Genomic DNA, 12019 nt, shown 5'->3' on the forward strand with positions numbered 1-12019 from the left:
TCAAGAACCAGAAGACCAGTCAGAGAAGTTCTGGGGATCAGAATCCATGCCTTTAGTGCCCCAGAATGAATCTTCAGTTTTGGGAGATTCAGGGTCTCAGATGAAGGCTGTTAGTCAAGAGGTAGTGGTAGCCCTTGACCAGGGGTAGAACCTGATGGTATGCTGCCTTTTTAAGTTGACTGCTTTGCTTAAACTTATTACTGATTCACTGCAAGAACTGAATCTTGAACCCCTGCAGTCCTCAGCTACAGAATGCTCTTGTCATGAGCAGCTCTAGAGCTCATACCACATTTTTTCCCCTCACATCTAGGCATTATTATGCTAGTTATGGAGTACTGGGAGACCCCTGAGGGCTCCTTGCTGGTTGCTAAGATTATGTCACAGCTATACCCAGTGGCGTACCTAGGGTATGTGGCACCCGGGGCCCATCATTTTTTGACCCCCCCCCCCCCCCCCCGTGTAAAATTTTTTTTTTTTTTTTTTTTTGCAATAACCATGAAATGGAATAAATGGTCAGAATAGAAACGGCACCAAAAAAAAAAAAAAAAAAAAAAAAGAAACAGGCAGTGAAAATTTTCTTTTATTGAACCTCATTTATGTAACCATTATTCCAAACATAACATAACATAAATTATGTCGGAATTGTCATGACATCAGAAGTACATATGGAGTAGTTGCAGGTGATGCTTGGGACAGTTCTGATTATGTTAGTTTGGTTTTATGTGTTTTTTGAATAGAAGGGTTTTTATTTCTTTTTTTAAGGTTTTGTAGTTTGTGGTCGAGGTCAATAGGTTGTAGAGTTGGGGGTCAAGTGTTGCAGCTCGAATGGCTAGGAGGTTGTCGAACAGTTTTTTTCTTTTGACGTTTTTGGTTGGAGGGTGTGTGAATGGTGCGTGAGTTCTCCTATGTCTGTTTGAAGTGGATTGAATTATTTAGCTGAAGAAATTAGTTACCCCCCCATTCCACACACATTAATTCTCTTCCATTTTTGTTCCCATTATAAAAAAACACTGATAAGTTCCCAGGAAAAAAATACATTAAAATAAGAAGTGAAAACAAAGGCCCCTACAGATGAGAACATAACATAAGAATAGCCTAACTGGGTCACACCAATGGTCCATCATGCCCAGTAGCCCATTCTCATGGTAGCCAATAGTGCTGCCCGATTCAGAGAAAAATATTTCATTCGATTCGATTCACCCTGTTTTCGATTAGATTCACTGTTAATGACACCGCTTTTTAAGTTTAAACAAAGTATAACAATAAATTTCACAACAACAATAAATTTCACAAAGTACTTAAAAAAAAAAAAATCACATTTTTCCATTAAAGCAGTTCTGGAGACATTTGCTTGAACAGTCTTTTTTCCCAGTCCATAAGCAAGCAATATGAAAAAGATTTCCTTAATTATCTACTCAAACATTTTTGCTATTTACTTTCATTGTACCTAGACTATTATTCAGTAGAAAAAATTGTTGCTGCTGAGTGCACCAATCCAGGGCAAGCAGACGCTTCCCCCATGTCTTAATAACAGACAATGGACTTTTCCTCCAGGAATTTGTCCAAACCTTTCTTAAAACCAGCTACGCTATCTACTTTTAACATAACTTCTGGCCACTTCATTTTTAAGCTTAGATCTTTCCTTCCAAACAGAGACCTTGCTAGATGTCAAATACAGCACAAGGTAACTTCACATGGACTTAACTGTGCAGGAAATGAATCTCCTCATACACCCACCATATAGTGCAAAAATGTGCAAAGGTCTGTTTTTTTCTTTCGATCACTACATAGCCTAATGCCACACAAGCAGCGCTGTTACAAACATATTCTGAAGGTCAATGCTAAGGTTGACAAAGTTTCCTTCCTTGGACCAGAAGGAGATACTGACAAACCACTGGAAGAGATTCTAAAACAACTACCCAGAAATAACACCCAAAGACCCACTCAGTGTGTGAACCAGTTGAGTGGAGTGGACTAACTGGGGGTGGAAATGGGCCCAGAGTTTGCTCAGCAGAATTTCCCAGACTACCTCATCCTCTCAACACACTGACATGCTACCACCACCACCAACACTAGGAACACCTCACCGAGTATGCCAGCAATGCTTATAAACTTTATAAAACACATTATTATATTTTCTTATAAAGCATATATGTTAACTGAACTCAGCCTTGCCATTCACAAAAATAGAAAAGTTCCCATTTCAAGCTGTCTCATGTACACTTTTCAAATCTAACATATTGTAATCACAAAACAGAAAATAAAATTATTTTTTCTACCTTTTGTTCTCTGATCAATATTCAAATCTTGTTGGTCCCAGGCTCTTGTTGTCTTGTTTGCCAGGGTCTCCTTTCTCCGTGCTAACCATCCGTCTGCCATCTCTGTTCTCCCCTTCCGTTTCCCTTCCCTCCCCCGGAGATCTGGCATCTTTCCTTTTTTTTGTCTCCATCCACAGATTCACCTTTTCTCAACTCCCCACCACCCCAGGATCCACCATCTCTCCCTTTCTGTTCCCAACTATCCTCCTATCCAGTATCTCTATCCCCCCTCCACACCATCCCCTGTTTCCAAGTTCTCTCCCTTTCTGTTCCTTCCCTCCCTAAATCCCATTATGCACCATCTCTCTCCCACTCCTCTGTTTTTAGACCCATTATTTCTAACCCCCAAAGTCTGGCATATGCACGTATCTTTGAACCCCCCCTTCCCTCTCTCCCTCTGTGTACTTTTACACCAGGACCCCCCCTCCCCCGAAGGTCTGTCCCCCCTCAGAAGGGCTACACCCCACCCCTGAAGACCTGCACCCCCCGAAGGACTTTACCTCCCACCCGAAGGTCTGTCCCCCTCTGAACGCCTAAACCCCACCCCTGAAGGCCTGCACCCTCCCCGAAGGATTGTACCCCCCACCCGAAGGTCTGTCCCCCCCTGAAGGCCTGCACCCATCCCGAAGGCCTGCACCCACCCCGAATGCCTGCACCCACCCCGAAGGCCTGCACCCACCCCGAAGGCCTGCACCCCCGAAGGCCTGTCCCCCCCCCTTGAAGGCCTGACCCCCCCTTGAAGGCCTGCCTGCTTGTCCCCCCTTGAAGGCCTATCCCCCCTTAAAGGTCTGCCTGTCCCACCCCCTTGTAGGCCTGTCCCCCCTTAAAGATCTGCCTGTCCCACCCCCTTGTAGGCCTGTCCCCCCCTTGAAGGCCTGCCTGCTTGTCCCCCCTTGAAGGCCTGTCCCCCCACTTGAAGGCCTGCACCCCCCCTTGAAGGATGGCACCCCCCCAAAGGCCTGCACCCCCTTGAAGGCCTGTCCCACCCCCTTGTAGGCCTGTCCCCCCCTTGAAGGCCTGCCTGCCTGTCCCCCCCTTGAAGGCCTGCACCCCCTTGAAGGTCTGCACCCCCCCCGAAGGCCTGCACCCCCCCGAAGGCCTGTCCCCCCCCTTGAAGGCCTGCCTGCCTGTCCCCCCCTTGAAGGCCTGCACCCCCTTGAAGGTCGGCACCCCCCCTGAAGGCATGCACCCCCCCTGAAGGCCTGTCCCCCCTTGAAGGTCTGCACCCCCCCCCGAAGACCTGCACCCCCCCTTGAAGGCCTGCCTGCCTGCCTGTCACCCCCCTCCCCCTGAAAGTCTGCCTGCCCGCCCGCCCCGCCCCACCCTGAAGGCCTGATGCCCTGACCCACCCCGAAGGACCATTCGCCCCCCTGGCCTCCCCGCACTACCTATGAAGCAGCCGCAGCAGGATCGCGACGTCAGCTATCTTTGCGCTGCTTAGGAGCTGCTTCCTGCGCCGGGCTAACTTAAGCTACTGCCCCCCCCCACGCCCGAAGGACCGCTCGCCCCACTGACCTTCCAGCACACCTATGAAGCAGCCCGCAGCAGGATCGCGACGTCAGCAATCCCTCAGCTGCTTGGGCGCTGCTTCCTGCGCCGCGGTCCCGCCCCCTCCTCTGACGTCAGAGGAGGGACGGGACCGCGGCGCAGGAAGCAGCGCCCAAGCAGCTGAGGGATTGCTGACGTCGCGATCCTGCTGCGGGCTGCTTCATAGGTGTGCTGGAAGGTCAGTGGGGCGAGCGGTCCTTCGGGCGTGGGGGGGGACTGAGCGGCAAGGCCGGGAACACCCCCTCAGGGCTGGTACCCGGGGCGGCCCGCCCCCCCCCCGCCCCCCCCTAGGTACGCCACTGGCTATACCCAATGGCTCCTGACTTTCAGCAACTATGTTCAGCCTAAGGTAGATTTATTGTTTGCTCAAGTCACCAAACATACCTCCTTGCCTAGTGAAGGGGGAGTGATTTTAAAGGATGTGCCAGATTACAGGGTGGATGTAGTTCTCAAGAGGCAATTTGAAGCCTTGGAATTAAGGTGGCAGCAGCAGCAGCCTCTTTTGTGACACACACCTGCCATATAAGATTATGTTAGATTCCCATAGTGGTTGACAACATTTACCCCCAATTGGTAATGGCAGGAGTGGATTATGTAGCTGATGCGCTATTTGACATAATCAGAGTATGAGCAACGTTTCTTCTTATTTGTTTTCCACCCACAGAATGCTCTGGATTCAACAATGGGCAGAGGATTCTGCCTCTAAAGCCACTTTAAGTAGGCTCCCCTTTAAAGGACAAATGCTCTTTGGTAAGGGATTTTACGAACTTATGGCCAGTGTGGCAGATTGTCATTCTAAAGATTTGTCAGACAGCAGACCACATATGCCTAGGGAATTCTGGTTGAGTTAATTTGAGATTCTTAGCGATTTCGTCAATATTCTGGAAGATCCTCTACACAGTGATCATATCAGGGATCTTGACAGTGGTAAAGAAGTGCCAGGCAACTGCAACCCCCTGGTTCTCACACCACAACAGCCTCCAAGAGATCCCAATCATACCAGGTCATTGGTACGTTAGATAGATTGTGAGCCCACCGGGACAGAGAGGGAAAATGCTTGACTACCTGATTGTAAAAACCGCTTAGATAACCTTGATAGGCGGTATATAAAATCCTAATAAACTTGAAACTCTGCAGATAGGAGAGAGGTTGTCCGCCTATTGGGAGGCTTGAGCACAGATCTGTTTGGACTGCTGGGTATCCCTAGGGCAAAATTAACTATATAAAAATAATTAGAAATTTAGGACTTTTTGAGATGGGAGATTGGCGGAGATGGGGAGAAAATACTGCATTCACTTAGTTACACTTATCAGCTTGTACAATCATAAAGCATGAGTGGCATGCTGGGAGCCAATGGTTTGACTTTACCTCCAGAAATCAAAGAATGTTCCCATAGTCTCCAGTGCCATCTTCCCCACTAACCACCCCTCATCCTTGAGAAATAAGTAAACTGTCACAAGCTGTTGCTGTCTTTTGAAAATATAAAAATATATTCACAATAAAAAGCAACTACATCGGGAGCTTGTGAGATAATGTCCCAACATGGCCTCCAAAAGGATTCTGTTTTAATTCCACAAAAACAGGCCCAAAGGAGGTTTATAGAATGTGGCCACAACTCTTTTATAAATAGCTCCAGAATATTTTCATTTGTTAAGGCATTAACAGCTATGTTCTATAAATGGCGCCTAATTGTAGCCACTTAGCAATGCCTAAGTTCGGGATCCGTGCCTAATTTTTATTTTTTAATTGGCTTAATCGGCGTGGTTATTGACCATGCCAGTTTTCAGCTAATTTTTTAAAAAATTAAACAATTTAAGAGTTCAGCGCCAAACTCTTAGGACACCTAAGTGGAGGCGCCCTCCCACACTTAAGGACACCTAATGACGTCTATGTTAAAAAGTAGACAAGACATGCTTATGGGTGGATAATAAGTGTGGTTGATTTAGGTATCTGACATAGATGTCACCAAATTAGGGAATCCTTTTACTAAGGCGCGCTAACCGATTTAGCGTGCGCCAAATGCTACAGCACCCATTGTATTCTATGAGTGTGAAAAGCTGACCTAATGGAGCAGCACCTATTTCTATGACGCCTAGTGATGCCTGTCTGCTTAGGTGCCGCTAGGTATGATTCTATATATGGCGCAGGTTTTTTTGATTGACCTCTCTTTCAGGAAGCCTGCTTACAGCAGGAGGGGATGGAGTAAACGTGGAGCAGAGCAGAAAACAGACTTTTTATTCCCTAATTCATTCCCTCTTTTCCTGTTGCTACTGCCTAGCCCATCTGCCTCCTTGCCTGGCTCCACAGTTCCACATCCATTTTTCTCTACAAATCAAGTCCTGGTTACAAGACTATTTTACTGTAAATGTAAAGACAGTGATTTCTCCTGAACAAATTAGAAATAGCACATATTTCCACATTCAAAATGTTTCAGGAGAAGGAACAGCATCCTTAATAAAAGAACATGAAAATTTTTCAAAGTTGTAAAACTGTGTCTTGCTAATTAAGGGCTCCTTTAACAAACCTGTGGTAGAGGTTTCTGCTGCGGGCCAGCGAGGTAAATGCTCTGACGCTCATAGGAATTCTTTGAGCATTGGAAAATTTACCTCGCTGGCCCTTGGTAAAAACCTCTACCACAGTTTTGTAAAAGCCGCCCCTCCCCCCCACTGCTAGTCACTGAGCCAGTTGGAAGGCCAGCGACTCTAGTTTGAATTTTTATTCTCTACTTTGCCACCTCACCTCTTCCTCGATAGACCAGGTGCTGTGGGACCCAGGCATGGGAGAGCACTCCGCCTCTCCCCACCGCTGCTAGTCGCTGAGCCAGTTAGAAGGCTCAGCGACTCTAGTTTGAATTTTTACTCTCTATTTTGCCAACTCACCTCTTTCTCGACGGACCGGGAGCTGTGGGACCCGGGCGTGGGAGAGCACTCTGCCCCTCCCCACCGCTGCTAGTCGCTGAGCCAGATAAAAGGCTCAGCACATAACGGCACGTAGCCATTCGACGCACCATCTAAGGCACATGTCAAAGGTGCCTTAGCGAGTGCCTTTGCGAAGCGACCAAACCAATAACCTCACAAAACTGTCAACCCAGTCCTGCTAACTACAATCCAACTCTACCCAAATACAACGACAAAAAACACCCGCTCCCTCACAAACTTTCAGCAAACCAAGAAGAAACAGATCTTCCTCACTACTCCACACAAATACAATATCTACCACATTTAGCACCACCATGATAACCACATGAAAATACCCACTAGCTTTCCTACTAATTACCCCGCTCCTAACCAACTGGAAAGCAACAGCAAACAACATATCCCCAATACCAACTATAGCAGACTCCAAAGAAATTACCCATCCAAACAGGCACTCACTATAGACAGAAATTGAAACTACCAGACACACACTTACCAACCCGCCTCACAAAGAACAAGAAGACCGACAAACCCTTACAAGACCAAAACACAACCCCACCAAAGATCACTCATCTACCCGAAAACAACTCACAACACACCAACAAACTACACCACTCTCACATTGCAAACTTGAACATCAGAGTCATAGGCCCGAAGACAGAACACATAAAAATCTGGATAGAAGAAGAAAACCTAGATTACCTTTTCCTCACAGAGACCTGGCTCACCTCTGACTCAGATCCCAGAATAATGGAAGACTGCCCAAAGAGTCATAAGATAACAATGATCTGCAGAGAAAATAAAAGAGGAGGAGGAATTGCCATCATAGCCAGAAACACCGTAACCCTAAAAATACAAGACAAAACAACCACCCCATACATGGATTTACTAGCCTGTCAACTCTCAAGCACTTCACTCAAAGGAACACTAACAAGCATGCTCTGTTACATAACTCCAGGAAACTGGAACACAGCAAAACCAGAATTTGAAGATTTCATATGCTGAAACTCACTAACGACAACCTATAATCATAGGAGACCTTAATCATAGGACAACCTTAATCCTATAATCCTAGGAGACCTATAATCCTTGGACAACCTTAATCCTAGGAGACCTCAACCTTCACCTCGAAAACCAATCCTGCAAACAAGTAGAAACCTTACTATTATACCTCGAGGCTTTAACATACTACTACAAACAATACAAAACACAGTCCTAAGACTTATCTACTCACTGAAAAATACGACCATATCACAGAGGCATACCACGACTCACACTGGCTCTCAATACAAGTAAGAATTCACTTCAAATTCCATTGCCTACTATTTAAAGCTATAAACGGAGACAGCCCAAGCTACTGGAACAACCGACTAACTAAATCCACTTCAACCAGACACTGGAGAACCCACACAATATTCATACACCCACCAACCAAAAATGTAAAATGATGAAAAATGTATGACAACCTACTGGCCACCAGAGCAGCAAAACTGGACAGACATCTCACCAATCTGCTATCTTTGACCACAGACTACAAAACCTTCAAAAAAGAAACAAAAACCCTACTCTTCAAAAAATACATAAAACGAAACTTGATCTGTCCTAAGCTCCACCTACTATACTATCCACTCCTTAGCAAATCAAACAGATTCAATCCACTCCTATTTATCTCCTAATCATGATAATTCTCTTGTAATCCACCTTATGTATTCTTTATTATCCTTACAATATGTATGTAATCCGCCTTGAACCGCAAAGTAATGACGGAATAGAAATCTGTAATGTAATGTAATTTAATAAAGCAGTTAATTCAATGTGGTGAGAAATACCCAAATTGCCTTTGCCAAGTTTCTAAGCACAGTGATCTCAATACACACAAAAAATCTCTCTCATAAAATTACACTTGGACATACTCATAGATCAAATGATCTCACAGCTTTAAATTACACCTATTATCAGAAATGTATTAACCCGACATAATATCAATGTTGTCATACAGTATACAATATAGAAAAATATTTTTGTAATATATTTAGTAAATACAAAACTGCTTTGATTACAAAATCGCCTAACACCATCCCCCTATTAAGCCTAAAATATATTACAGTTCTTATCTAGTTCGATGCAGATAACACAAATCCACTTGATCATCACCGACAGTCAACAAGCTGCCTTACAAAAAAAAAGTAAAAGACATTTAGGGCTAGATTCACTAAGCCCACCGATCAAGTCCCGACCACTCTGTGACCACTTAGCGACCCGATTTCCCTCCAACCTGATTCACTAACCTTGTGGCCGATCATCCAATCTGATCCGATCTGCGCATACAAATGAGGGGAAACAGAATGTAAAGTCCACGGATCAGATCGGATTGCTCACGGATCGGATCAGATCCATGGGCTTAGTGAATCTAGCCCTATGTCAAATCCAAAGCTGCTTTAGTGCAACCAAAGTTGTGTTTTTTTTAAAATGTAGATATGCTGTCCAGCTTATCTGATCCAAAATCTTGTTAAATGAGAATCTACAACTGTCATGCAATCTTTTCTTGCTCAACCCAACACAGTTTGCTGTTTTGCTAATACACCATTGCGGTATTGTGGGTTTTAGAGGGTGCTAGCTGCTTTTCTTTTTCCCCAACACCAGGGGTGGATTTTAGTGGGCCTGAGGTCTCAGTCCAACTGGCAGTGTTAGGATATTTTTTTACCCTTACTAGTATGAGGCAGTGCAGTCTCTGATTCTATCAATTCTGGACTACTACAATATCGTTTATCTAGGTATCCCAAAGAAAACAGTACAAAAATTAAGAATAGTGCAAAACACTGCGGTTCGCTTGATCTTCAGATTGAGGAAAAACGACCACATTAGCCCTTACTACAGAAGGTTGCACTGGTTGCCAATGGAGGTGCTAATAATGTCCAAGTTTGCCTGTACTTGTTTCAAGCAGGTCTGGGGACTAGCGCCTTCTTACCTACTATCACATTTCGTACTAAATAACACCACATGGTCAACCAGAAACCTTAGCATATTTACATACCCAAAAATCACAGGCTGCAAATACAAATCCTTTTTGGACAGGTCCTTCATGTTCCAAGCAAGTAAACAGCAGTCCTGGCTGGGGAATTACATCAAAGGAGCCATGCAGACCTACGGCGCCTTCCGGAGAGCAATTAAAACTGTACTGTTTGACAAACTCATCTCCTAAACAGAAGCCTCACTACTTACAAAGTTATATTTTCCCTCTGTCAATTTCTGTGTAATATGTTCCCTAACTTTCTGCATTTTGCAATTCGCTGATTGTCCAGCATTATTCCTTGGGTTGCATACATGAGACCTAAATTGCATACTTAAGATTCATATTTTCCTTTTAACTATTTCTTGTTAATAAGTTGTACCCTCAGTACTTACATTCTGTAATTCGCTGACTGTCCAGTTTTATTCTGTAATCCGCTTTATTCTGTAACTCGCTTTATTCTGTAATTTGCTTCATTCTGAAATTCGCCTTATTGTCCAGCTCTATTCTAAAATTCACAGATTGTCCAGCTTTATTCCTTGGGTTGCATACAAGAGATCTATACTACATACATAAGATTCATATTTTCCTTTTATCTATTTCTTATGTAATAAGTTGTACCCTCGCTTCTTGCATTCTTCTTGCAATTTGCTGATTGTCCAGCCTTTTTCGATGTGAACCGCCTAGAAGTCATTCGACTGTGACAGTATAGAAGAATAAAGTTATTATTATTATTATTATTAAAGTTATTCTCCTGTTTCCAGCTGCAGTGTAATTTGAAGCAGGTACCAGCACTGGCAGAGCATAGTGAGTACTGACTATTGAAGCCTGAGGGGGGGTGTCTGAAAAGTGCTGCTTTGGTGGTTTCTGGGGATTGGTATAGGGCCCCCATCACCAAAAATCCCTTCCCAGAGTCTGTTAAACTTTGATATACCTCTTCTGGGCCATTTTCTAGTGCCAAAACGCTGCCACCGCAGCCACCCTGGATTTCCCAATTTAAATTTAAAATCTTCTATGCCTCAAAACTCATCTATTTTAATTAAAATCGAATGAATTCCTCAGACTGTTTTATTACTATATCATCAGAGATACTACCAAAATACAGGCCTCAAAATAAAATCTTACCTATGATGAAAACTGAATAGAAAAAGTGGGTAATAAGATGGTTAAATATCTCAAAGTGATTGTTTGCCACAAACAGCGCTGATGTAAACAGCCGCTTTGAGATAGTGTTGCCTTTCTGTTACACAGTGTTTTCACACGCAAAGGATTAGTACTTAGGCTTTTTGATCAAAGGTAGGGCAGAGGAGGAGGGGTGACCATACATGATTATATAATAAGGACACAAGATGTGGACTTGGAATGATATCTAAATCATAAGAGGTTCTATTAACTGACCTTTTCTCACATTATGATATGCTCACTTCCCATGTTCATTATAATTTATTACAGTTTATTATAATCTTTGATGGGGATTTTCTGTACAACTAAATAGAGAGAGTTGTTCAAAAGCTTATTGCCAAGTTGATGGAATATTAATTTTGATCAGCAGGTTTAAGCAATTATTAGTATTTAATAAATTGCTTTAGAAACAAATATTTAACCATCTTATTACCCACTTTTTCTATCACTATATCATGCCAGGTTTGCACTGGATGGCTGACTGAGGAGCATTTGTGTGCCTCATGCTGTGGGGCACATGAGGGAGGGATGGGAACCATGAGTTTAGCCTCCTCTGGTCCCTTTAGGGTTGGAGAATTGGAGGTGGCTCGCTTTTCAGTGAGAAAATCCTTTCTGGAGCCCTCGGATAGCAACATGGCAAAGTGTAGATGTATGGACGCCTTAGAGTCCAAGAGAAGACAAGGTGATTTTGTGAGTCTGATGTAGAAAACTTAGTTAAGCTGTTGGGATTTGCCTGTATCATCTGAGGGTATGCCGGTGGCTGCGCTCTCCCCCTCACAAAGCTTTCTCCCCCCCCCCCCCCGTAAAGGCCCATGATCAAGAACCAGAAGACCAGTCAGAGAAGTTCTGGGGATCAGAATCCATGCCTTTAGTGCCCCAGAGTGAATCTTCAGTTTTGGGAGATTCAGGGTCTCAGATGAAGGCTGTTAGTCAAGAGGTAGTGGTAGCCCTTGACCAGGGGTAGAACCTGATGGTATGCTGCCTTTTTAAGTTGACTGCTTTGCTTAAACTTATTACTGATTCACTGCAAGAACTGAATCTTGAAC

Source organism: Geotrypetes seraphini, chromosome 4 (genome assembly GCF_902459505.1).
Source record: "Geotrypetes seraphini chromosome 4, aGeoSer1.1, whole genome shotgun sequence".
Lineage (NCBI taxonomy): Eukaryota > Metazoa > Chordata > Amphibia > Gymnophiona > Dermophiidae > Geotrypetes > Geotrypetes seraphini.